This window comes from Pinus tabuliformis, chromosome Q (assembly GCF_031772625.1).
Source record: "Pinus tabuliformis cultivar Carrire ecotype Pingquan chromosome Q, CPIR1, whole genome shotgun sequence".
Lineage (NCBI taxonomy): Eukaryota > Viridiplantae > Streptophyta > Pinopsida > Pinales > Pinaceae > Pinus > Pinus tabuliformis.
Genome location: NC_142296.1, coordinates 1,055,789,072 through 1,055,797,439, shown reverse-complemented (window position 1 = coordinate 1,055,797,439; position 8,368 = coordinate 1,055,789,072).

The following is an 8,368-nucleotide window of genomic DNA, read 5'->3' as shown; positions in this document are numbered from 1 at the left end:
GTAATCAGAAATTATCCCAATACAGTTTAGCGTCAAAAGAGACTTCACTAATTTGAATGAGTATGGTATCAAAAATCATTGTGGTATTGGCATGGACCATTATCTTTGTTGTGTTTTATAGTGAGATATGGGCTCAAAGGAATCATGCTTTGAGATGGTCAAAGGAGGAAAACAAAACATTGATAAACTACTTGACAGTTATCCTGGTTTTCATCACTTCTGAGATTTTGGCATTGCGTCTTTTTATTCTTCCTTGAGATTGTTGCTTGCAAATTTCCTCTTCAACTACTATTTCCAAATCAAACCTATGGTCTCTCCAATGAACGCAAAATTGAAGATTAAACATATTCCATGCAAGTGGCATGTTTTACTTAATCAAAGTAAAAAAATTTATGTGGTGTGATCATGGGTCCTGGTTATTCATGTATTTCATGGACACCTTGATATGGTATTCCATTCTCACATCCTTCATTTTTTGTGGGAATATTCTCCCATCTTGGTGAGATAAGGAATATTAGACATTTGAGGTTGTGAGTGCTATCCAAAACCTAGAGAAAATATTAAAATGTAAATCCATCAATGTGAAAACTAATTTTTGCAGGTGGCCCTAGAAGGTGAATTTTGACTGCTTATTTCAGGAAAACGAAGAAAATTTTTGAAAATCCACGAGAAGTTGCAGTACCGAGACATTTCTGGCAATGCCAACTATCATAGAATCCTACTTGAATCCATATAAAAGTTGCTAAATTGATGAACTATGGATTTACTTGGAATGACATTGGCAAAATTTTGACACTACCCTATTAAAGTTAAACATTTACTCTCATTATGAAAACAGATGAATACATGGAAAAATAGCTTAATTGCAAAATTTCCTGGATCACTTTGGGTTTGGGTTATAAGAATTTATAAGCAAGTGTTACATTGTCGGTCATTTGGTGCCATTGTCAGCCTACACAACATATGTACTCCACAAAGATCATAAAGAGTTACAATTGGAACTAGTGGACTCTTCAAGGAATCTGGCACAGATAGATTTACAAGGGTTTAAAGCAAAAAACCTTAGGTTAGGTATTAATGGGTGGCATTGTCAGCCTACACAACATACAGATTCCATGAAAACCATGAAGAGTTACGACACGGAATTATGGACTCTGCCAGGAATCTGGAAAAGATATATTTACAAGGGTTTAAAGCAAAAACACTTAGGCTATGTATCAAAACCCCCGATCCATTGTAAGGCTATTAATACATGCAAAAAACAGCATTTCAAATGAATCTAAGCCACATCAACAAGAAACAACATCAGAAACACAAAACAATTTCATCTCCATTACAAAAACAAAATCCCACTTCACCACTGAACCCTTAATGGGATAGACAGAGTATCAAGCCATCCCCAAGGGTTCCAATATCGTTCTGGTCTCCCCCACCAAATAAAGAAGAGAGGCAGGGGAAAAAATCCAGGTGATTTTGACAAAAAACCTCGCTCTCAGAAACCTACATCTAAACCGAAATAAGTCCCCAGGGACAATCGGGTCTGCTTCTCCGAACAACATCCAACCAAACAAAAGATGAATGAATAAAACTCATTACTAAAAAAGATAAAACTTGATCATTTCTAAGCACTCATTCCATCGAATCTTGAAAATTCACATATCAAACTTCAAAGATATGAAGTAGATGACTTGACTCGCCCTAATCAGGGTATAGATTGGTAATACCAGCATCAGATTTTTCAAAAAAACATCACAAAAAAACATAATGATTTACCAACATTGGAGCTACATGAAAACGAGTATAAAGGATCGAACCCATGACATACCTCTACAGAGAAGTTGCAGTACTGAGACATTTTTGGCAATGCCAAACAACAAAAAAAATGGAAAATGATATTTGAAACAACTATCATAGAATCCTACTTGAATCCATATAAAAGTTGCTAAATTGATGAACTATGGATTTACTTGGAATGACATTTGCAAAATTTTGACACTGCCCTATGAAAGTTAAACATTTACTCTCATTATGAAAACAGATGAATACCTGGAATGGTGGCCATGGACTACAATGGAGAAGTTGCAGTACTGAGACATTTTTGGTAATGCAAAACAACAAAAAAAATGGAAAATGATATTTGAAACAACTATCATAGAATCCTACTTGAATCCATATTAAAGTTGCTAAACTGATGAACAGGTAGGCAATTGAGAGACTACGAAGTAATGCAATTCGATTTCCTGTAACATAAGTAATGCAATTCGATTTCCTGTGACATAAGTAATGCAATTTGATTTCCTGTAACATACATGTTGATAATTTCCTGTAATAAAGGATGATAATTTCCTGTAATAAAGGAAAAGTATTTTTGCAGAAGTAATAAAGCATAATTTACAAATATTCTAATGTCTAAATGCATGCAATAATTTTATAGGTTGTTGCATCTATGGCAAAAGGAAGTTACTCTGCTCGTACAAGGAGAAGTGGTAGGAGAGTGACAAGGGGTGTGCAGCTGCAATGCACATCGTCTGATGATAACAGGGCAGCTAATGTCAATGCCAACAATGCACCATGGAACATTGTTGAGGATGACCATGTGACAGTAGCTGATGTTAACACACCATCATCCATAGAACCACCATCAACAACAGTCCAAGGGCAAGCTCAACTAAAAAGATCAGTGCTATAAGAGGATGCACAAAAGAACAAATGTTAGTTGCAATTGATGACATAGAGTTTAATGGATACTCAGTTCGGGCATCTGTAAAAAAACATGGTATTCCTCCCTCATCAATACATTATTGGATAAATGGATTGACTCATACAAAACGTAGAGGGCCTCTTACAATTATGATTGAGGAGGAGGAGGCCGAGGTGGTTGAGTGGTGTAAAGAGATGGCCCAACTGGGACATGGGCTAGAGTTGATACAACTCAAATCAACAGTTGCTCAAATCTGTCAAGGGAGGCCAAACCCATTCAAAGATGGGTTTCCTGGTAAATCATGGTGGTTTGGGTTTAAAAAAAGGCATCCAGAACTTGTATTGCGTACTGCTGAGGGCCTTGACAGAGGCAGAGCATTAAATTTGCGCCCTGCAGTTGTGCAAAAGTTCTATGACACACTTTCTAGTGCTTACGATAAACATTCTTATGGAGCAGACCATATATGGAACTGTGATGAAACAGGTTTACAGGCAGGGAGGAATTGTGGCATGCGGGTAATTTCCAAGAGAGGGAGCCGAAATGTGCCAAATATTTTGCCCAAGAGCAGGGAGTGGATAACTATTTTATGTTGTGTCAATGCAATTGGTACTTCAATCCCAAGATTTTATCTATTCAAAGGTAAAAATCAACTGAAAAACTATATACAGAACTGTGAACCAGGTGCATGCATGGCTGCACATCCCCATGCATGGATGACTAAAGAACTGTTTCTACGTTGGCTTTTTCACTTTGCTGCATCAGTACTAGGTGGCGTCTCTCCTAATAACAGACACATTTTGATATTAGATGGCCATGGGAGCCACATGGCTGTACAAACAATTGAGGAAGCAAACAATTTAGGCATCGATCTGTTGACATTGCCAGCTCATACCACTCACAGACTGCAACCCCTTGATGTTAGTGTGTTTGGCCCTTTCAAGAACTATTTCAAGTCGGAGCGCGCTGCATGGATGGCAAAGAATCCAAGGGTTGAGGTGAAAAGGTTTGAGTTAGCAGAGCTTGCAAGTATAGCTGTTAAAAGGGCTTTGACACCATCAAATATCAAGGCTGGCTTTAGGAGGACAGGAATCTGGCCACTTAACTATGATGCTCTTATGCATGATACTGGTTGTAGCCAAGCGTTTCATGTGGATGGTCAGGAAGAAGGGAATGCCCGAACAGGTGTTGAAGTGCAAGAAGTAGATGACCAAGATGATGTTGTTGCAACTGGTAATATGATTTCCCTATCTCAAGGACACTTATATGCTGAAGATGATGAAACTGCATGTGAAACACAATATAACAATGAACAAATTCGCAGTAACATGGAGATCGTTCCACCAACTCAAGAACATGAAATTCCTGTTGCTGATATTGTTAATGATATTGTTGAACATGCAGTTGACAATGACCAATTGACATTGCCAAGCCAAGTAACCCCACCTTCATGGCTAGCAAAAGCAATGATCAATATGAATGCACATAGTGTCTCAACAACCAATGAAGAAAGCATGAACATGCCCTCACAACCAGCAGAATTGAACAGTGAAATTGTTCATTTTTTTGTGGACAATAGATCAATGGAAGAAGATGAAGGACATAATGAGGCATCAAATGAAGATAATGATATAGTTCAATCTATTCCAATAGATACTGAAAGGGAAGTACCAAGCGATGACATGCAGGTGGGAGGGGTGGAGAAGACACTTGGACGGTTCCTAAAGCTACCAGTAGAGAGAGTATCAATGAAAAAAAAGCAAGGTGCATCGGGTAGTCTTCGTCTGCGCTGAAGCTCATAGTTACTCACCTCAGAGGACTATATAAACCTGTTAGTTGAGTCTGAAAAAAAAGAAATTTGAAATGCAAGAACTAAAACAGAAAAAGAAGGATCTAGTCAAGGAGAAGAAGGCAACAAGGATTGTTGCAGCACAACGTCGAGCAAATGAAAGGATTGAAAGAGATAAAGCAAGGCAAGTTAAGAAGCAACAAAAGCAAATGGCAAGATAGGAAAAGGAAAAACGAAAGGCACAACAAATGCTTGAAAAGGAACAAGGGATGATCAACGATACAAGAATAGCTGATGAAACCAGGATTATTTCAAACTCATTGGACTCCATTGTAGATAATACACCATTATTCCGAGATCTCATAAACATTCAAGTGCCCCACTATTAGACTAAGGGTTTACCCACTTGCCTTGTTCCTACCAGAGTTGGTGTCAATTCTCTGTATGCTCATTACACACCTCCACTTAATGTAGGGGTCAGTAGTGCAAATGTGAGGTATGGGTACTCAGTACCTCCATGGTTGGAAGCTGCAAATTGGAATCAATCATATGGCAGCAATCAACCATTTCCTAATCAGCCCTTGACTGGTAGGCCAACCTACCTGGCTCAAGAAGGTAACTCGGGGAGTTTTGGCACTCAAGATTCTCAGGGCCATAAAGAATAGGGGTGTCATATGTTTTTGGTTCTAACCACATTATGATGTGGATTTTGGATGGATTGTATCTTTTTCTTGGCACAGAAACATTTTGGCTTACAACACTAGATTGTATCTTTTTCTTGTCACAAAAACATTTTGGCTTACAACACTAGATTGTATCTTTTTCTTGTCACAGAAACATTTTGGCTTACAACCTAGTAGTGATTTCTTGTGGCAACCTAACTGTGTGTTGAAAAGAAATTTTCAATGGAATATGTCTTTCTGTAAAATATTAATTTGAATCAGAGCAGGAATAGAGCACTGGAAAATAAGTTGTTGGTCAATTTTGACAGCGTTGCATATGCAGCATTCACTCCAAAAAAGAAAATTGCTTTGATGTTGATCTGAATCAGAGTTGATTCATGATTCACTCACAATTCCTGTTAGATGGAGTCATGGACACAACCTTATGAAATGCAACACATAACAGGCCATAACAATAAAATAACAGATTCAATACACGATTCCCATATACTTCTTACGATATACAGCACTAGAAAAGAGCAAACTTTACTCAAAATAACGAATAATGTACCAATAACATTTATGACCGTTTTCCAAGTAAAATCTTATAAAGGTGGTCAATGAGGCCTTGACAATGACCAACTATATCTGCAACATTCCTTCAAAAAAAGAAAATTGCTTTGATGTTGATCTGAGTTAGAGTTGATTCATGACTTAGCAAGCATAACTCGCAACTGTTGTTGCATGGATACAACCTTATTAAATGTAACACATAACAAGCCATTAGAAAGATAGTTCCAACATCTCATTCTTACAATAAAATAATAGATTCGACACTCCATTCCCATATACTTCTGAAGGTACATAGCACTAGAATAGAGAAAACTTAACTAAAAATAACAGATAATGTACTAATAACAATTGAGTGTTTTCTAAGTAAATTTTTATAAAGTTGGTCAATGAGGCCTTGACAATGAGCAACCACACCTATGGAAGCTCGTACTCAATTACCAAAGTACTCTAATGCAAGTTAAACGTTAGCAGAAAAGGACTATGGATATCCTTCATTCACAAGCAAACACAACCGCAACCATTCATGGGTGGGGCAAATGAAATTTCACCCATCTGTGAAAGAACTAGATGGTGCTAAGCCAAAATAATTTATCATCGTCCTCAAGATCCCTTTCCATGAACATCTGTGCTTACGGTACAAGAATGAGTATTGAAAACATAAAATAAATATTGGTATTTCTGCTTTAATTTTCCCATCTCGTCCCATTTAAGACAACTATGAGACAATATCCATGATAAGCTTCTTTCTCACAGAATTAAGCAGTAATTTCCAGCTTCTAATGAATCATAAATTTTGAAAAAATAATCATGTCTATCAGCATAACATACATGCAAGGCTTAACTTGCAGTTTCAACAGGCTAGACAAGCACCAACAAATAAGAAGAAAAAACTATGCTTGCCAGTCTAAATAATGTTCAAGTCAGTCAACTGCCTCCCCTTTCAAAATTATTCTTAATCCTAGGTGGATGCAGTCCTTAGGATATTCAATCTAAGGCTTAAAGTGTTGAGATAGGGAATTTCCATGTTAATAATCTAGGTTTGAATCAGAGCAGGAATAGAGCACTGGAGAATAAGTTGTTGGTCAATTTTGACAGTGTTGCATATGCAGCATTCACTCCAAAAAAGAAAATTGCTTTGATGTTGATCTGAATTAGAGTTGATTCATGATTCACTCATAATTCCTGTTAGATGGAGTCATGGACACAACCTTATGAAATGCAACACATAACAGGCCATAACAATAAAATAACAGATTCAATACACCATTCCCATATACTTCTAAAGATATACAACACTAGAAAAGAGCAAACTTTACTCAAAATAACGAATAATGTACCAATAACATTTATGACCGTTTTCCAAGTAAAATCTTATAAAGGTGGTCAATGAGGCCTTGACAATGACCAACTATATCTGCAGCATTCCTTCAAAAAAAGAAAATTGCTTTGATGTTGATCTGAGTTAGAGTTGATTCATGACTCAACAAGCATAACTTGCAATTGCTGTTACATGGACACAACCTTATTAAATGTAACACATAACAAGCCATTAGAAAGATAGTTCCAACATCTCATTCTTACAATAAAATAACAGATTCGACACTCCATTCCCATATACTTCTGAAGGTACATAGCACTAGAATAGAGAAAACTTAACTAAAAATAACAGATAATGTACTAATAACAATTGAGTGTTTTCTAAGTAAAATTTTATAAAGTTGGTCAATGAGGCCTTGACAATGAGCAACCACACCTGTGGAAGCTCGTACTCAATTACCAAAGTACTCTAATGCAAGTCAAACGTCAACAGAAAAGGACTATGGATATCCTTCATTCGCAAGCAAACACAACCGCAACCATTCATGGGTGGGGCAAATGAAATTTCACCCATCTGTAGTGTAGTATAGAATTTTGGAAAAGATTTATGTAATCCTTTACTAAGGCTTTGCAGTGTACTTAGCAGAAATGGATTGGGTGAGTTCGAGGTATGAAATCCTTTACTTGGGCAATTGCCATCTAATTGTGGTTCAAATTCATACTTTTAGAAGGGTTCTATCTTACTGAATCTAAATACTGTTGCCATTACAGCTCTGTGTGATTGGAAATCTTTGCCCTGAAATTGTAGAAGAGGCCAAAGCTATGGTTCCATCCCTTAAGGTAAGCCTAAAGTTACATGTTCTTTATGATCGAAAGGATGTTTCCTATTAACTCGTGAAATTTGATTAACATAACTACGCTATTGCATTTTTATTGGTGTAACTATGTTTTGCGATTTGCATAGTCACTTCATTTATTTTGGCTTTTATATCTTTAAAGGCATAGAATGTATGTTATACCAATATGTAGTGCCTTAGCAGTTCTAATACCACTAGTCATTGTTCTGAAATGATTTTTTTTTATATGTTATAGACAAAGGGACGTGCATGTGATGATGAAAGAACTGAGAAAATGCTTAATGATCTTGCAATGATCAGGAAATTTGAATAGGATATTCTAATTGATCTGCTCTACTACATGGTGCATATACGGCTCGTGGAAATATTGAATGTGCTCTTGGTGAAAAATGCTTGAATGAGGCATTGTTCAGAAATTTTTAATTTTTGTGTTTGTCCTCTCTAAGGTGAAACAACATTCTGTGATACCTGT